We start from the raw sequence: 19703 nt of genomic DNA, 5'->3' as shown, positions 1-19703 counted from the left end.
TGTCCATCAGCAGATGAATGGATAAGAAAGCTGTGGTACATATACACAATGGAGTATTACTCAGCCATTAAAAAGAATACATCTGAATCAGTTCTAATGAGGTAGATGAAACTGGAGTCTATTATACAGAGTCAAGTAAACCAGAAAGAAAAACACCAATACAGTATACTAACGCATATATATGGCATTTAGAAAGAAGGTAATGGTAACCCTGTATGTGAGACAGCAAAACAGACATAGATTATAGAACAGTCTTTTGGATGCTGTGGGAGAGGGCGAGGGTGGGATGATATGGAAGAATGGCATTGAAACATGTATATTATCATATGTGAAATGGATCGCTAGTCCAGGTTTGATGCATGATACAGGGTGCTCGGGGCTGGTGCACTGGGATGACCCAGAGGGATGGTATGGGGAGGGGGGTGGGAGGGGGGTTCAGGTTGGGGAACACGTGTACACTCATGGTGAATCCTAGTCAATGTATGGTATGGCAAAACCAATACAATATTGTAAAGTAAAATAAATTAATTAATTAAAAAATTACAAACTAAAACAATAACGACAAAGACTTTGTTTGCTCTTTGTAGACAAATACATTTAATATTACTTTTATTATAAAATCCTAATTGCCATATATTTCAGTTGAGTCAAATTCCTAAAACATTCAGCATATTTGAATGAAGCAACTTGTTTTGAGTGTCAGTATCAGAGCAGGGTAGAGGCACAGATGCGCTGCTGGACCACAGAGATGTGTTATTTACCTTCATGGAATGTTCCATTTAAATTGCACAAACATGTTGAAGTATAATGGGCACTTTTGTTGCTGTTTACTCTCTAAATCATGTCCAACTCTTTTGTGACCCAGTGGACTGTAGCCCATCAGGCTCCTCAGTCCATGGGATTTTCCAGGAAGGAATATTGGAGTGAGTTGCTGTTTCCTTTTCCAGAAGACCTTTCTGACCCAGGGATCAAAGCTGTGTCTCCTATATTAGCAGGTGGATTCTTCATCAGTGAGCCACCAGGAAAGCTCATACAATGAACATTAGGAAAATAGTAATTAATATCATGGGACCAATACAAAGGATCTCATAAGGAAAGCTGTACCATTTCCTGTACTTCTTATCTCATTTTCTTTTTAAATATCTATTTTGCTGAATCACCTATTAATCACATTTTCTTGAAATTAACATCCAATTAACTTCATTTTCTAATCTGTATATTTGAAGTGATACTAGTTTTCTAACCTTTCTCAAGCTTTTTCTTGTTTGTTTTTGTTTTTGCAAGGGGTGAGTAATGGGTATAAATTGCAATGATACTTTTGAGAAGCATATCTTCAGTGCCTGGCATGTAATACACCATTATTAAGTTTTGTATCTTCCTTGATACTTCAGGAGATTTCCTTGCTATTATAGAAAGTTTTGGCTAAAAGAGTGAGGCAGAATTCCAGGAAACATTTCTGTTACTTCCATAATGTGATAATCTGAATATCCTCTTTGACCCAAAGTTTTCTCATTTTTAAATCAGGGACATCTTTATGAGTTGTAAGAAACAGTCATGTAATATATGTAGACTACTCAGTATAGTACAGAGCATGGAATACCATTTAATGAAAGTCAACTATAGTTTAATATGTTGTTATTACATAGCACATATTTGGGGTTTAGGTTTAGCAATATGAAAAAAAAATCCCTTAAGGATATTATTATAGACTAATTGTATTGCAATATATAATGGCTTGATAAGGACAAATAATTTACCCCAAATCCTTAAATATGCTTTCTTTATTCACAAAAATTTAGTGATTAACCTTTGGATATTATCTTAGTTTCTGAGGGTTGCCATAACAAAGTAAAACAAACGAGGTACCTTAAAACAACAAAAATTTATTCTTTCCCAGACTTGGAAGCCAGAAGTCTGCAGTCAAGGGGTTGACACTTCCATGCTCTCTCTGAAGTTTTGAGAGTGGTCCTCACTTGGCTCCTGATGGTTGCCAAGAGTACTTGGTACTCCCAGGCTTGTTGATGTATCATTCTGCCTCCATTGTCTCATGGCTACCTCCTCTGTGTCTTTACATAATATTCTCTTCTCAGTGCATCTCTGCTTCTCTATCCAGATTCTTCTTCTAATAAGGACACTAGTCACTGTTTTAGGACCTGACCCGATTACATCTACAGAGGCTTCTTATTCCCAAATAAGGCCCCATTCCCAGTTATAGGGGTTAGGACTTCAATATATCTTTTTGGGTATCACAATTCAACCCAACAGTTGTTCACTGTTTGAAAGCCATGTTTTAAGCCCTTTACTTGTGCTTTCTTTTCTTAGTTAATTTTCTTATTTCTATCACTATGTGTTATGAACTTCTTCATAATTATGCTTTTACATGTCACTAAAATGGGGCACATGCTAATCGAGTTACTGAAATCCACATAAATGGTAGAGATTGAAGCCATTTTGCAAACACATAGGTAATCTGATTCCAGATACATGTGTATATCTTAAGGATCTTAGGCTGGGAGTGCCAGAAGTATGAGGCTGTAGGAAAATAATTGATTGATATGGGTGAACTCAGTCTCAGCTTGGGATTCTGGGTCTCAGTCCCAAGAGTTTGCTGAGATAATTCATTAAAGGTTGAACAGGATAATAGCCTTAGTATATGAGGTAGTAATGATGGAACATTCTATTGTAATATTGAGAAAAGATCAAAAAGCTCAAGGAAACAGAGATGTTAAATTTAATTTAGTTTGCAAGATTTAAATATCCACCACTTGACTATGTTCCTTCATCTAGTCAGTCATTACTGCCCTGATGAAGGCCACTCAGGCATCTTCGTGGCTCAGTGAGGGCTGTTGTTGTTGTTCACTCACTAAGTCATGTCTGACTCTTTGTGACCCCATGGACTACAGCATGCCAGGCTTCCCTGTCCTTCACTATCTCCTGGAGTTTGTCCATTGAGTCTGTGATGCCATCCAACCACCTCTTCCTATGCCACCGTCTTCTTCTCCTGCCCTCAATCTTGCCAGCATCAGGATTCTTTATTACATACAGTGAGTTGGCTCTTGCATCAGGTGGCCAAAGTATTAGAGCTTCAGCATCAGTCTGAGTATCATTAGAGTATTCAGCTTCAGCATCAGTCTTTTCAATGAATATTCAGGGTTCATTTGTTAGTATTGACTGATTTGATCTCCTTGAGTCCAAGGGACTCTCAAGAGTTTTAACCAGCACCACAACTACATTTAATGATGTAAAAATGCTTCCATGGAACCAGGCTCTTTAGTATGGTTGAGGATAATGTGATTCCAGTTCAGTGGAAGCCTGGTGGCATCAATTATATACATCAGAGATAGGAAGCAGAAAAATCACCATATTGTGCAGCAATGGGAGACTGAAATTCAGGATGCCTAGACCTATAGGGGTCTGCTACAGTATCTAACATATCATAAAATTTTAGGAGTTACAAAGTGGGACAGACACCAGAATGTTGCTGACTTTGATGTCATCACAAAAATAACCATAAGAAATGGTGAGCAGAATGGTAATGCTAATTACTACCACCTTTCTGACTGTAAAACACAAAATTCCCAGAGCTACTGATTTCAGAGGAGGATCTTTCTCTAGAGGAAGGAGCTTGAAATGCTATTGTGAAAATAGACAACAGATATAATTTTGATTTTTCTCAAAAAGCCTTATAAACAATTTTATCTTGTCACAGTACACTGGAGAGAGAGGAATACACTAACATTTTGAAGAAATTTAGACAATGTTACTAAGTTGACTCTAATACAAAATTCAAGAAGTCTTCTATAGTTGTGCCTAGGGAAGTTAGATTATAATTGGAGCTTTGGTCTAAAGCATAATTCATAGTGGGCCCTGGGGATAATTGTCCAGTCATCAAGTATGTAACTAGGAGAAAAAATACTTAGCGATTGGCACAAGTCTTGGTTCTCTGACCTGTGGAATAGAACTCCTAAAACTACCTACCTCTCTCCCTTACCCTCTCAGAGTAACTTAAAACAATAACCATTTCATTATATCTCATACTTTGTGGTTCAGAAATTTGGGGAGGACTTGGATGGGAGGGTCTTCTGCTCAGTGTGCCATGACTAGGGTTACCTGGTGAGATTCACCTGGCATCTGTGCTGTGCAGGTCTGGTTTGAGAAGAAAAAGAAGGCTTGATTCACATGCATGATGCTGTTATGCAGAGAACTATAGGTTGCTGTCACCCAAGCCTCTTTCTCTCTCCACCTGATCTCAGAGTCTTTTCATATAGTCTCTCATGGAAGGTGGTTGAATCTTTTACAAAGTGGCTCAGCTCTCTAAGAGCCTAAGTTAAAATCTGCTAGTTGTTTGAAAGAGTAGGCTTGAGTAAGGCCCAGGGGCACCTCTGTGTTTTAATAATCCAAGTAGTCACAGACCAGCCAAGGTTTAAGGGAAGTAAACACAGACTACACCTATCAATTGAAAAGTGCCAAATACACGCAGCCCCATAATGACCTGCTACAGCTAGTTCACTGATTCAAGGAGGACAGAGGACACATAGACCCAATCTGGAACTTGAACTCAAAGCTAAACCCCATCAGACCTTCAACTACTCACAGGTGCATGAGTAAAATAAATGATTGTTCTCTTAAGTCATAAATTTATGTAAGGAATTTGTGATTAAACAGTAACTTATTAATACAATTATGACAAAGTTGTTCCAGGATAAAATTTAGTAACATCTAGAGTGTGAGTGAGTGATAGGCTCCTCTGTCTATGGAGGACTTCCCTGGTGGCTCAATTGGTAAAGAATCTGCCTGCAATGCGGGAGACCTGGGTTTGATTCCTGGGTTGGGAAGATCTCCTGGAGAAGGGAATGGCTCCGCACTCCAGTATTCTGGCCTGGAGAATTCCATGGACTATATAGTCCAAGGGGGTAGTAAAGCACTGGACATGACTGAGCAACTTTCACTTTCATTTTCACTTTCTGTCTGTGGAATTCTCCAGGCAGGAGTACTGGAGTGGGTTGTCGTTTCCTTCTCCAAGGGATCTTTCCAACTCAGGGATCAAACCTGGGTCTCCTGCACTGAACGCAGTTTCTTTACCATCTGAGACACAAGAGAAGCCAGAGAAAGTGTTAGTCACTCAATTGCATATAACTCTTAGCAACCCCATGGACTGCAGCCCACCAGGCTCTTCTATCCATGGAATTCTCCAGGCAAGAATACTGGAGTGGATAGCCATTCCCTTCTCCAGGGGATCTTCCCAAGCCAGGGATGGAACCCCAGTCCAGAAGATCAAGTAAATTACATAATGACCAAGGCTCCAATTCCATCTACTTCCTATATAGAGTAGTAAATCTCCTCCTAATCATATGAATGGTAGGGGTTTTTCTATGAATAACTAAAAGAAAGGAAGGTATTTGGGTCAATTTTCCAGACAGACTGTTAGCAGAGACGAAAATAGACTGTGAATACATTTTATCTGATATATCTCCACTTTCACATGACCCTGAAAGACAATTATGAAGAAAAGTATTTTTAGTAGCAGAGCTAAAAGCAGTACACTCTAAATAATGCGCTTGTGGATATGGAGAGGTAGTAAGAGGTAGGGATGTATGGGGACTATTGAGTAGTGAAAAGTGTCTTGAATAGTTGTCAGAAATGTGGAATGAGCAACACTGAAAGTAATGGAACACAGGTATTTGAGAGAAATGTGAATCAATGGGCTTATGGGGCTAGGGGTCTATGGACCCTTGTGTTTCATATTAATGCCCATAATGAGTTTCTGCTACCAGTGACTCTAAATATTTCAGTTCAGTTCAGTTCATCGCTCAGTCATGTCTGACTCTTTGCGACCCCATGAACCGCAGCAAACCAGGCCTCCCTGTCCAACACTAACTCCTGGAGTCCACCCAAACCCATGTCCATCGAATCAGCAATGCCATCCATCCAACCATCTCATCCTCTATCGTCCCCTTCTCCTCCTGCCTTCAATCTTTCCCAGTGTCAGAATGACTGTAAACCAGAATCTCTATTTAGCCAGTCAGAGCTTTAAGTACAAAGTACCCATGAAAACACTGGTTATCCTGAAAGGAAAACAGACTCTCTGGATGGGAATACCAATGTACTGTAATTTGTATAAATTAGTGTCTCAGTAAAATTGGAAAACATGCTCTCCCTTGATGAAATTACATTTCAGGACACTCAAATATAATGGAAAAACACAGCATTTCTCATAGTAATACTAGCCTCTAGAGCTTCTTGACAACTAGCTGGTTTATTCTAAAATTTCACAAATAGCTGTTGAATGTATTTTTCTAATATATTAATGTGTATGCTTTCCTATATGTAAATTGGAGAAAGAAAAGACATCATGTATGATTTTTGAAACATTAAATAGTTTTTCAAGGTGACCTTTGTTAACTTTTTACCCTTTAACATTTTTGTTAAACAAAAAGTGTAACATCACTGATGATTGACAGTTTGATGAATTTTCACTGCCACCCTAAAGACTTTCCCTACACCTCCTGGTCTTACTGTATCAGTGAGCAACTTATTTCTCATCATTATAAGAATAAATTTTGTCATAGATATCTGTATTTAGTATGTGTGCAGAAACATGAAAATAGAGTAGACTTTCATGCCAGAGTGACCTCATAGTACAGAAAAATCATTTTGGTTGTTCTTTTTGAACCTTGTTCTATCAAATGCCAGATGGTCTGGAAAGGTAAGATAATGCTAATGAGTCTCAAGATATCTCATGGCCATTAGTGTGGCAACCAAGGTCAAACTGCCATTGTTTGGCTCAACAGAGTAGTTTAATTTATAAATAAGCTTATTTCCCAGAAAAGGAGAAGGGAATTATCACTAATATTTGTTTTTCTTTTTTTTAGCTATTAGACTGTGTTAGACCTCCTGGATACTATAAATAGTTCATGCTATTTGGGGTTTTCTCTTGTGCAACAAAGAGTTATCTCAGCAGGTTTGAGTTTCCCTAACTCTGCACATTCCAAAAAAAGTTTTGTTATTTTTTCATATCCTGAGATATAACCTTTAAGCCTTTGATTATTTCCAATTAATAGTGTCTTTGTTTACCTGAGGCCATGGACCACACCAGATATTTTAAGCTAAGAATATGATTTATGGAGGGGATTCTTGGGTCATACTGGATAAATTATGCTTAGCAGTATGATCTGGGGTTGGGACCTTGGGTCCAATTTGACCTTGGAAGAAGCTGGAGATGGAAAGCCACATGACTGGGTAGCTATGTCAGGGTAACTGACCCCCAACTTATTCCTGGACACCAAGACTCCCATGAGCTTCCCTTGGTTGGCAGCGCTCCATCATGTTGTCACACTTTACTGCTAGGAGAATTAAAAGACAATTGAGCTCTTGTGCCTCATTGCTTTTGGATCTTGACCCCTGTATTCTTTCTTATTCTTGATTTTAGTCCTTTCACAATAGTTGACTTTAAGCACAGGTTGACATGTTTTCTGAATTCTGAGTCCTTCTAGGAATTTAATTGTATCTCAGAGTGGTCTTGAGAACTCACAGAGCATTTATCTTTTCATGTCTTTTCCTTGCTCCTGTGGAAGACAGGTTTTCGTTTCATTTTGTTTATTGTGAACATGTTAAAATTACATTTTCACATGTAACCAATGGTTTCAATAATGCTCATTATTTTTATGTAAATTAAATGCAGTAAAAAATATAGAAACTAGTGACCAAAAGGAAGTGCCAAGCACATTCCAGTGACATGCTATCTTTCACAAGCTGTAGGTTTTTATGTAGATGCTCTTCATCATCTTGAGGAAGATACTTTGTACTCCTAAATTGAAAATTATTTAAGCATTTTATTGTAGGCATTTTACAGGGGATGACCATTAATTTTTCCTGTTTAATCTGTACTACATGACCTTTTATGAAGCTTAATTGTTCAGTATGTTTCTTGAGTCCTGAATACATGAAACTGTCCAACAAATCTTCCAACACTTTTCTACCCCTTATAGGCCAGATGTGCTCTGTTACAAGCTAAAAATCTGTAACTAATTCAGGTGGCTATTATCCTCTTATTAGAATATGATACTGAATTTCAGGTAATCTACATGGATTAACAAGGGTCATATACTTGATAAGTGATGAATTTAAGGGTCATAATGAAGATATTATTTGCATGCGTATATACTATTTGAGTTAACAGACCAAGTTCCACAGGGGATGCCAAGAAATATGATTTTTTGCTATTAATGGAGTCACATCTCAGAGGCTAAGGCTAAGATGTAGAGCAATAATTGTATGTGAAACTTGTCAAGTTCTATCTCTGTAGTACAAAGAAAATATAAGTGCCTGAGTTTTGCCTGGGCCACAGTTTCCAGATCTTGAGCTAAACATTATTCTGGATGTTTCTCTGATGACATTTTTGAACAAGATTAAATTAAAATAGGTAGACTTTGAGTAAAGCAAATTGCTTCCCATGGTGTAGGTGGGCCTCACACAATCAGTTGAAGGTTTAAATAGCACAAAAGACTTACTTATCCAGAACAGAAGGGAATTTTCCAACAGATGGTTTTTGGTCAAGAACTACAACATTAGCTCTTCTATAGGCCTCCAGCCTGCTGGTCCACCCTGTGGATAGTAGACTTGCCAGCTTCCATAATTGCATGGGCCAATTCCTTAAAATAGATCCCTTTCTATGTATGTAAGGTTTCCCTGATCACTCAGTTGGTAATGAATCCACCTACAATGCAGGAGACCCCGGTTTGATTGGGTCAGGAAGATCCACTGGAGAAGGGATAGGCTACCCACTCCAGTATTCTTGGGCTTCCCTTGTGGCTCAGCTGGTAAATAATCTGCCTGAAATGGGAGATCTGGGTTCAATCTCTGGGTTAGGAAGATCCCCTGGAGAAGGGAAAGGCTACCCACTCCAGTATTCTGACCTGGAGAATTCCATGGACTGTATAGTCCATGGGGTTGCAAAGAGTTGGACAGGACTGAGTGACTTTCACTTTCTATGTACACATCATATTGTTTCTGTTTCTCTGACTAACCCTGACTAATACACAAGTTTTAATGCTATTAGTTATATATTCCAGTCTATCATGTGTTATACTCTGTTATCTGAATTTGATTATCTTACCTGTCCTCTGGAGCCTAACTCAAAAGTTAAATTGTTCTTGCACGAAGACACCACCTGTATCAGTTTTCTATTGCCATTGTGAAAAATTACAACAAACATTGTAGGTCAGAACACAAGAAAAATTTTGTCTTAAAATTCTAGAAGCCGGAAGTGTGAAACAAGACTTAGGAAGCTACAGTCAGAGTGTCAGAGGGCTGTTTCTTTGGAGGCTCCAGAGAAGAATTCATTCCATGCCTCTCTCAGTTGTGACCCCTAACTCCTATCTCTGCCTTTGTCCTCAAGTTGCTTTCTCCTTTTCTCTCTGTCTCCCTCTCATAAAGATACCTGTGATTATATTTGGAATGCATCCAGATGCTTAGAATAATCTCCCCATCTCTAGATTCTGAATTTTGCCATGTATGGTCACATTCATAGGTCCAGGATTGAGATCTGAATATTCTTAGGGGTCATTATTGAGCCCACCTTCCCTCCTCACCCCCAAACTGTGATCTCTATTGATAGTAGTAAGTTTAAAGAAATATCCATAATATATATGTGTATATACACATATATACACATCCATATGTATAGTCTAGTTTCATACTATGGACACATACTTGAACATTATTTGTTTTAAAATATACAAAGTGATGGGAATTCCCTGGAGGTCTAGGAGTTTGGACTCCACCCTCTCATTGCTGAGGGCCTGGTTGGGGAACTAAGATTTCACAAGCCATGTGGTGTGGCCAAAATAAATAAGTTTAAAAATAAACAAAAGTTGAGTATCATTATAATTATTACTATCAATCTTATTTTCTAATACTTACTATAATTAATGTTTTATTGTGCACAAACAATGTGTCATTTTAATAGCAAACTATGAGGATAGCAAAATATAAGCTTTCTTTTTAAAATGCAAAATGGTTATGATGATTTTTACAAGTTACACAGTCTCTATTGAATGGTCCTGACACTAAAATAGAGTAATTTAAATTGAATCTTTCCAGAATACTATGCTGTTTATATAAAAGGAGAAAATATTTTTTACCCTATGAATTAAAACTTGAAGTAATATAAAGACTCTGTGTGTGAATACATAATGCTGATATGGGATATTAAAATGATGCTGTTGATCTAAAAATAGACCTAAAATATAAGACCTAAAAACATCTTATTGATCTACAGGAGTTATTTGGCCCAAATCCATTTTATTGAAATAACAAGCATGAAAACTTGATTCTAAGCAAAGTTTTGTTTCAAGATATGTAATTATTATACACTTGGATAGAAATATGATTACAAATTATCTATTTAATGTACTATGCTTAGAAAAGTAATCAAAGTTTAGATAAGGAATAAGGGAAATTCTGCATGAAGAATACCACAAGGTTTCTTTTCAGCTTTTCAATTTTTTTAGTTCAAATCTACGTGCTTAGGTCAAATTTCTACATATATTTCCCTCTGCCACATTATTTAATGTTAATTCAGGGTAGCTTTTCTTTGGCATAATAAATTGGTGTTTTAGAATAATTATCTTCTGCTGCTGCTGCTGCTGCTGCTAAGTCGCTTCAGTCGTGTCCGACTCTGCGTGACCCCATAGATGGCAGCCAACCAGGCTTCCCGTCCCTGGGATTCTCCAGGCAAGAACGCTGGAGTGGGTTGCCATTTCCTTCTCCATGACTAATAAACCTGAACAAATATTAAAATTAAGCTGACATTTGACAAGTCAGTGATAAAGTGTGCAAATAGAATAGGAAAAGAAAGAAGCTGAGAGAAGTTGGCCCAAAATTTCAGATTTCTTTTCCTCACTGTAGATTTGATGATTTGAGGGCACAGCTGAGCTGCAGGACAAAACTCACCTGAATCATGGATCAGAGGAGGAAAAATTATAATTTAAGACCACTCTGAAAGTTAGGTACAAGTTTGATAGCTTGGCAAGCCTTTGGTATGAAACTTGAAAATGATATGCCACTGGTTAACAGAATAAAGTTCAACTCTCATAAGGGCTAAAACTCAGATCAAATCTAATCTGAGCATTTATATATCCAGGCTCATTGCCTTTCAGAAACAAGTTAGAATTCTTCTAGAGAAAACACATGCACAGAGCCTCAACAAATCTGTAGATTTTTCTGTATAACATCCATCATTAAGTATAAAATAACTAGTAGTTATTTTATAATACACTGGTACAACAAATTATTTTGAAAATAATGACATTTTTATGATAGATTCACCTATTTTAAATCTGCATTTTACTACATTGCTTTATCCAAAAGCTAAAACAAATTAATGATAAATCTAGTATTTTACCACTGCAGCAATAAGAATTTATTTGATTGGATACAATAGAATACTAGGCTAATAGTTACTTAACAGTGAACAGATTGTTTTACTTATATAAACAAATATTTCAATATGTGGCTCTATAGTTAGTTCAGTCCCTCAATCAGTGAAGGTCTTAGCTGAACTCAATGACATTTTCTTGTCTTTCTTCTTATGGTTTAAATTTAGCTGTTGAAGCTCCAATATATTTCAAATAAGAGAACCAGCAGCAGGAAAGAATAATAGAGCTTTCTTTATCAGCAAGGAAAGATTTTGCCAGAAGTTCCCTACTTGGCTCCCCTTCAAGTCCCATTGAACACAACTGTTCATTGCAGGGGAGGCTGGGAAATGAGCATGAAAGGAGAGATCATTAGGTCAAGCATGATTCACTCCCCAGGGAAAGCCTCATTGAATCCTGAATGGAACTGTCAGTCTCTTGGTTAAAAAAAAAAAAAAAAAAAAGTAGAACGAGAGAGGATTTCTTCATCTAAGACAAACCTAGAATGTACACTGGGATAGTTTTTGTTTTCTTTCCACTTTTACTAATCAATCTTTAATTGGCACCAAGAAATGCACTTAGTACATGCTTAGTATTAATAGCTGTGTTTTCAGTGAATGAATGAATAACAGGATCTGCAACAATCTATTTTGTAAGAATTGATTCCTGCCACATGTATGTTATTCTTTCTCTGTTAGAAATGCATTAACAGAAGATGGATATTTATTAATAAAATAACATATTTGTAGATGAATAGTTATTAGAAGAGCAATTTTAAAAATATAGATTTATTCAATCATAGCAATAGATGAGCAAACATTGATATTAAAAACTGTAGATTTCACATTAAAAAAATTAGCAAAGTTGTTTAGGTATATTCAGTTCAGTTCAGTTGAGTCGCTCAGTCATGTCCAACTTACAAGACCCCATGAGTCGCAGCATGCCAGGCCTCCCTGTTTAACATCACTCCCAAATACTCAAACTCATATCCATCAATTTGGTGATGCCATCCAGCCATCTCATCCTCTGTCGTCCCCTTCTCCTCCTGCCCCCAATCCCGCCCAGCATCAGGGTCTTTTCCAATGAGTCAAGTTTTTGCATGAGGTGGCCAAAGTATTGGAGTTTCAGCTTCAGCATCAGTCCTTCCAATGAACACCCAGGACTGATCTCCTTTAGAATGGACTGGTTGAATCTCCTTGCAGTCCAAGGGACTCTCAAGAGTCTTCTCCAACACCACAGCTCAAAAGCATCAATTCTTCAGCACTGAGTTTTCTTTATAGTCCAACTCTCACATGCATACATGACCACTGGAAAAATCATAGCTTTGCCTAGACGGACCTTTGTTGTCAAAGTAATGTCTCTGCTTTTTAATATGCTATCTAGGTTGGTCATAACTTTCCTTCCAAGGAGCAAGCATCTTTTAATTTCATGGGTGCAATCACCATTTGCAGTGATTTTGGAGCCCAGAAAAATAAAGTCTGACACTGTTTCCACTGTTTCCCCATCCATTTCCCATGGGACATCCATTTCCCATTTCTGATGGGACCGCATGCCATGATCTTAGTTTTCTGAGTGTTGAGCTTTAAGCCAACTTTTTTTTTTTTTAATATAAATTTTTCACTCTCCTCTTTCACTTTCATCAAGAGGCTCTTCAGTTCCTCTTCACTTTCTGCTATAAAGTTGGTGTCTTCTGAATATCTGAGGTTATTGATATTTCTCATGGCAATTTTGATTCCAGCTTGTGCTTCTTCCAGCCCAGCGTTTCTCATGAAGTACTCTGCATAGAAGTTAAATAAGCAGGGTGACAATATACAGCCTTGACGCACTCCTTTTCCTATTTGGAACCCGTCTGTTGCTCCATGTCTAGGTCTGACTGTTGTTTCCTGACCTGCATATAGGTTTCTGAAGAGGCAGGTCAGATGGTCTGGTATGCCCATCTCTTTCAGAATTTTCCACAGTTTATTGTGATCCACACAGTCAAAGGCTTTGGCATAGTCAATAAAGCAGAAGTAGATGTTTTTCTGGAACTCTCTTGCTTTTTCCATGATCCAGTGGATGTTAGCAATTTAATCTCTGGTTCTTCTGCCTTTTCTAAAACCAGCTTGAACATCTGGAAGTTCATAGTTCACATATTGTTTAAGTCTGGCTTGGATAATTTTGAGCATTACTTTACTAGTGTGTGAGATTAGTGCAACTGTGCGGTAGTTTGAGCATTCTTTGGCATTGCCTTTCTTTGGGATTGGAATGGATACTGACCTTTTCCAGTCCTGTGGCCACTGCTGAGTTTTCCAAAATTGCTGGCATATTGAGTGCAGCACTTTCATAGCATCATCTTTCAGGATTTGAAATAGCTCAACTGGAGTTCCATCACCTCCACTAGCTTTCTTCATAGTAATACTTCCTAAGGCCCGCTTGACTTCACATTCCAGGATGTCTGGCTCTAGGTGAGTGATATATATGCATGGGTTTCAGTAAATTAAGAATGAAATCACTGGATTATAGACATGTATGTTTAATATTTTGCGTGTGTGCTTAGTTGCTCAGTCGTGTCAGATTCTTTGTGACCCCATGGACTGTAGCCTGCCAGGCTCCTCTGTGCATGGGGATTCTCCAGGCAAGAATACAGGAGTGGGTTGCCATGCCCTCCTCCAGGAAATTTTCCCAACTCAGAGATAGAACTCAGGTCTCCCTCATTGCAGTCGGATTCTTCCCTGAGCCACCATGGAAGCCCATAGAAAATATATTATAGAATGATATAATATAATATAATACATATAATAGTATGTAAGCTAGATGACTATATTTATCTTTACATCCACCTATTAACCATCAAAAAATCCATCCACACACATGTCCAACATGGCATCTCCATATAGGGGAATATAATTTTTTAATTATAGTTTTTACTTGATTATTACAAGTGTCCCAGTTGAAATCTGAGTAAGATACACACATTTGAAGTTTGCAAGAAAAACATATATTTTGGCTGGACCTCACTTCTGATGCACATAACCCTTTATAGGAGATTTTTATTTAAGACATTTATCATTGCCTTTAATTTAAAGATTTGAGTGATCCTCTATGGACTCCAGTGCATAAAACTGTCAGTAATCCAAACTAGAGTAAGATTTTTCATGTGTCAATCAGGCTCCTAGATTCCTAAGTATTCAGGCATTTAACAGCCATGAACATTTAGAATCCTGTCAGATGTATGACCACCATGCTGTAGTTATACAGGTTCTTTATTTCATCCAATTTTTTAGTTCTCGTTATTATGTAAACTCATTACTTGAAAGATGTTTGGGTCTTTATGAGCCATGGGGACTAGTTCTCTTACCTTAATGGCTCTCTTTTTCACTTTGATTTAAAAACCTAGATTAAATCTTGGCTCTTGAATTCTTTACATTCTAATGTTAGAAGAAAATATGTAAATCTTGCCCAGGACAAAGTAGTTCCTTATAAGAGCAAAAGTAGGACTATTTTAACCTTAAGGACCACTTCTTAGAAATCAAACTGATCCCTCTTGGCATTCTAAGCAACTTTCAAGAAGATGTGGTACATATATACAATGGGATATTATTCAGCCATATAAAGGAATGAAATTGGATCATTTGGAGAGATGTGAATGGACCTAGAGACTGTCCTACAGAGTGAAGTTAAGTCATAAAGAGAAAAACAAATATTGTATAATACTGCATATATGTAGAACCTGAAAACATTGGTATAGATGATCTTATTTATAAAACGGAAATAGATAGACAGAGAACAAACATATGGATGCTAGGGGGATAGTGGGGTGGGATGAATTGGGAGATTGGGATTGACATATATGCACTATTGCTACTCTGTATAAAAAATAACTAATGAGAACCTACTGTATAGCACAAGGAACTCCACTCAATGCTCTGTGATGACCTAAATGGGAAGGAAATCCCAAAAAGAAGGGATATATGTATACATGCAGCTGATTCACTTTGTACGACAGAAGATAACACAGCATTGTGAAGCAACTATACTGCAATAAAAATTTTAAAACATAGAAAAAATGAAAATAATAACAATGACCAAAAAAGGAGCTTTCCAAGGGCTCAGACATTCTCCTATCAGATGCCTACACATAACTTTCTACAGTAGTTGACTTGGTTGCATGTAGTTTCAGGAGGAAAAAGAGAAATATAAAGCTACACGAGCACTTCAAACAGAGATCACAGGAGAGGAACACATTCACTAATAGTATATATAATAAATAATTTGTATCCATTTAGACTTTCCCAAAAAAAGAGTCGGACACGACTGAGCGACTGAACTGAACTGAACTGAATGAAAATTATACTCATTAATACCATAAGCCCAAAGAGCACTTAACTATGAACTTTAATGTGGGACTTGCTTGATTAAGTACAGAGAGGGAGATGTAGAGAAGAGAAAGTCTGTATGTTCACAGACTATGTAATATGTAATTTATAATTAATTAAAACAATACTGAAGGTTAAACTCTAGTGACCATAATCTCTGCACCAGTAACACTTTCCTATTTTATTGGAGAATGAGAAAGTTGATAAGGTTTTCATGCAGTTATATTCAGAATGGTATTGCTTATGATAAGGAAAAGTTAAAAGCTACTTATGCTCAGTATGAAGAAAATTGTTAGTAAAGTAACAGTATATCCATTGGTATTCTTGAGACATTATAAATAATTTTATGTTGAAAAATGTTGCCATGAATAAGCCATCTAAAATCAGGATAGGATTTTATATTTTTTAGGATTGCAAAAATATAAGTAAGGGAACATTTTGTCCAAAGACAGGCACAATAAAGGACAGAAAACAGTAGAGACCTAGGAGATGCAGAAGAGATCAAAATGAGATGGAAAAAATATATTGAAGAACTATACAAAAAAAGGTCTTAATGAACCAGATAACTGCAACAGATATCTACATTCTGGAATGTGAAGTCAAGTGGACCTTAGAAAGCACTGCTGTCAATAAAGCTAGTGGAGGCATTGGAGTTCCAGTACAGCTATTCAAAACCCTAAAGGATGATGTTATCAAAGTGTTGCACTCAATATGTCAGCAAAGTTGGAAGACCCAGCAGCAGCCACAGGAGTGGAAAGATAATTCCTTATTTCAATTCTCAGGAAGGGTAGTACTAAAGAATGTTCAAATCATCGGACAATTGTACTCATCTCCCATGCTAGTAAGGTCCTGTGCAAATCTTGCATGCTAGGCTTCAACATTATGTGAACCAAGAACTTCCAGACATACAAACTGGGTTGAGAAAAGGCAGAGGAACCAGAGGTCAAACTGCTAACTATTTGCTGGATCATAGAGAAAGCAAGCAACAGAAAAACATCTACCTCTGTTTCATTAACTATGCTAAAGCCTTTGGCTGTGTGGATCATAATAAACTGTGGAAAGCTCTTAAAGAAATGGAATACCAGACCAGCTTACCTGTCTCCTGAGAAGTCTATATGTGAGTCAAGAAGCTTCTGTTAGAACCCTGTATGGAACAACTGATTGGCTCAGGATTGAGAAAGGGGCACCTATATGCTGAGCATTATCATGAGAAATGCCCAGCTGGATGAGTTACAAGTTGGAATCAAGGTAGGTGGGAGAAACATCAACAACCTCAGACATGTGAATGATATGACTCTAATGGCAGAAAGCAAAGAGGAACTAAAGAGTCTCTTGATGAGGGTAAAGGAGTTGAGTGAGAGAGCCAGCTTAAAACTGAATATTAAAAAAATTAAGATCATGGTGTCTGGCCCCTTTATTTCATGGCAAATAGAAGGGGAAAATGTGGAAGTAATGACAGATTTCCACTTCTTGGGTTCTAAACTCACTGCAGATGCTGACCGCAGCAATGGAATCAGAAGATGATTGCTTCTTGGCAGGAAAGCTATGACAAACCTAGACAGTGTGTTGAAAAGCAGAGATGTTACTCTGCCAACAAAGGTTCATATAGTTAAGGCTATGATCTTCCCAGTGGTCACTTGTGGTTGTGAAAGTTGGACCGCAAAGAAGGCAGAGAGCCAAAGAATTGATACCTTCGAACTGTGGTGCTAGAAAAGGTTCCTGAGAGTCCCTTGGACAGCAAAGAGATAAAACCAGTCAATCTTAAGGTAAATCATCCCTGAATATTCATTGGAAGGACTGATGCTGAAGCTGAAACTCCAGTATTTTTGCCACCGATGAAAACAGCCAACTCATTGAGAAAATTCCTGATGCTGGGAAATATTGAGGGCAGAGGACATCAGAGAATGAAATGTCTGGATGGGATCACCACTGCAATGGACATGAACTAGGGCAAACTTTCAAGAGATGGTGAGGGACAGGGAGGCCTGGCGTGCTGCAGACCATGGGGTCACAAAGAGTTGGACACTATTGGGCATAGGACAATAAAAACAATATGAATAATAATTATAAGTAGGAAATGGCAACCCACTCAAGTATTATTGCTGGAAAATTTCCAAGGACAGAGGAGCCTAGTGGGCTATAGTCATGGCCACAAAGAGTCAGACATGATGGAGCAACTGAGCATTCAATATAAGTAATGGATAGATGTGATGGCTTTTTGATATGTCATTTTGGCTAGATTTTTGTCCCCTGTTGCTCAATATCACTAATCTAGTGATCCTATGAAGGGGTGTTACAGATGAAATGAGATTCCCCCATTAGTGGAATTTTAGTGATATGCTTCTGTGTGCCTAACTTAATTAGTTAGAAGGTTTTAAACAAAGCTGAAGAATTCAGCCTGTGGATGACAGCTCTGCCCCTTGTTTGTTGAATTCCTGCTGGTTCCAGATCTTCCCATCTTGACTACTGTAGCAACAGCTTCAGCCATCCTGTGAGGCTCCAATTTGCTTGTGATTTTTCCTTCCTAATGGCCTGCTTTTCAGAATCTGGATTTGTTTAATGGTCTCCACCCCTATGTAAGCCAACTCCCTGTGAAACACCCTTCAATATGTTATCTTACTAGTTCAGTTTCTCTGATTAAACACTAACTGATACAATGGATGGAATATATGCAATTTGTGTACTAAATAAAACATCCCAAAGTCAATTTTAAATGTTTCCAGGTGATTGACAAGGTTTAGGTTTTTTCTTTTTTCTTTTTTTAAATTGTGTCATTTCCACAATTTATGTAGATAAATCAGATTATCATAGGTTTGCAGGCATTTTTTAAATTAATAATTTCATTTATTTATTTATTGGCAGTGCTGGAACCGCATTGCTGCACTGACTTTCTTCTAGTTGCATGAGTGGGGGCTACTCTTGGTTGCACTGTGCAGGCTTCTCACTGTAGTGGCTTCTCTTCAGGCTTTAACAGTTGCGGCACGTGGGCTCAGTATTTGTGGCTCATGGGCTCTAGAGCATAGGCTCAGGAGCTGTGGTGCATGGGTTTAGCTGCCCCATAGCATGTGGGATCTTCCCAAGACCAGGGATCGAACTGATATCTCCTGCAATGGCAGGAGGATTCTTTAGCACTGAGAGTCACCAGGGAAGCTCCCAGACTAACAGTTAAATGCCATTATATTTGAAACTTTTACAGATAACTCTCTTGGTCTTTTTCTAATATCAACATTCAGCTTCGTATTACTTATTCATTTCAAAGAACAAACTGCATTTAGAATGATAATTTCTGTAGGTGTCAATTACAGGATGATTTTCATTTTAAATTATAATTGGATTTAAAAGATAATTGTCATGATTGCAGAGAATATGTATTTTGCAAGGTTATTTTCTGGGTCTCCATAACTGCCCACCTCTGAGCCAATTGCTGTCATCTGAGCTTACAGTGGTTGAACAGGTCACTCTTGATCAAATTCCCTACTCAGTGACAGCCAGCCTTGGCCTAGAAATCCAGGTGGTGCTGTTCAGTTGCAAAGTCCTGTCTGACTCTTTGCAAACCCATGGACTGCAGCATGCCAGGACTTCACCGTCACCATCTCGGAGTTTGCTCAAACTCAAGTCCACTGACTCACTGATGTCATCCAACCATCTCATCCTCTGTCTTGCTTTTTCTATGATCCAACGTACTTTGGCAATTTACTTTGGAAAAAGCAGATCATTAATTCATTCAATCAAAAAGTTATTAAGTGTTTTCTCTGTCCCAGATTCTGTATTCAATTCTGGATAATTTAAGACCATTTCAAGTTCTTAGTATGGAAGAACTTATTTCAAGGTAGAATTGAATAAGAAAATTTAACACAGTGCAATAATCTTTAAAAATATAAATGGCCTAAACTAATTCTAACTCCAGTTAAATTACTTTAATAGTCTCCACATT

The sequence above is a fragment of the Bos mutus genome, chromosome 16, assembly GCF_027580195.1.
Source record: "Bos mutus isolate GX-2022 chromosome 16, NWIPB_WYAK_1.1, whole genome shotgun sequence".
Taxonomy (NCBI): domain Eukaryota; kingdom Metazoa; phylum Chordata; class Mammalia; order Artiodactyla; family Bovidae; genus Bos; species Bos mutus.
Note: the sequence above shows the minus strand (reverse complement) of the source record.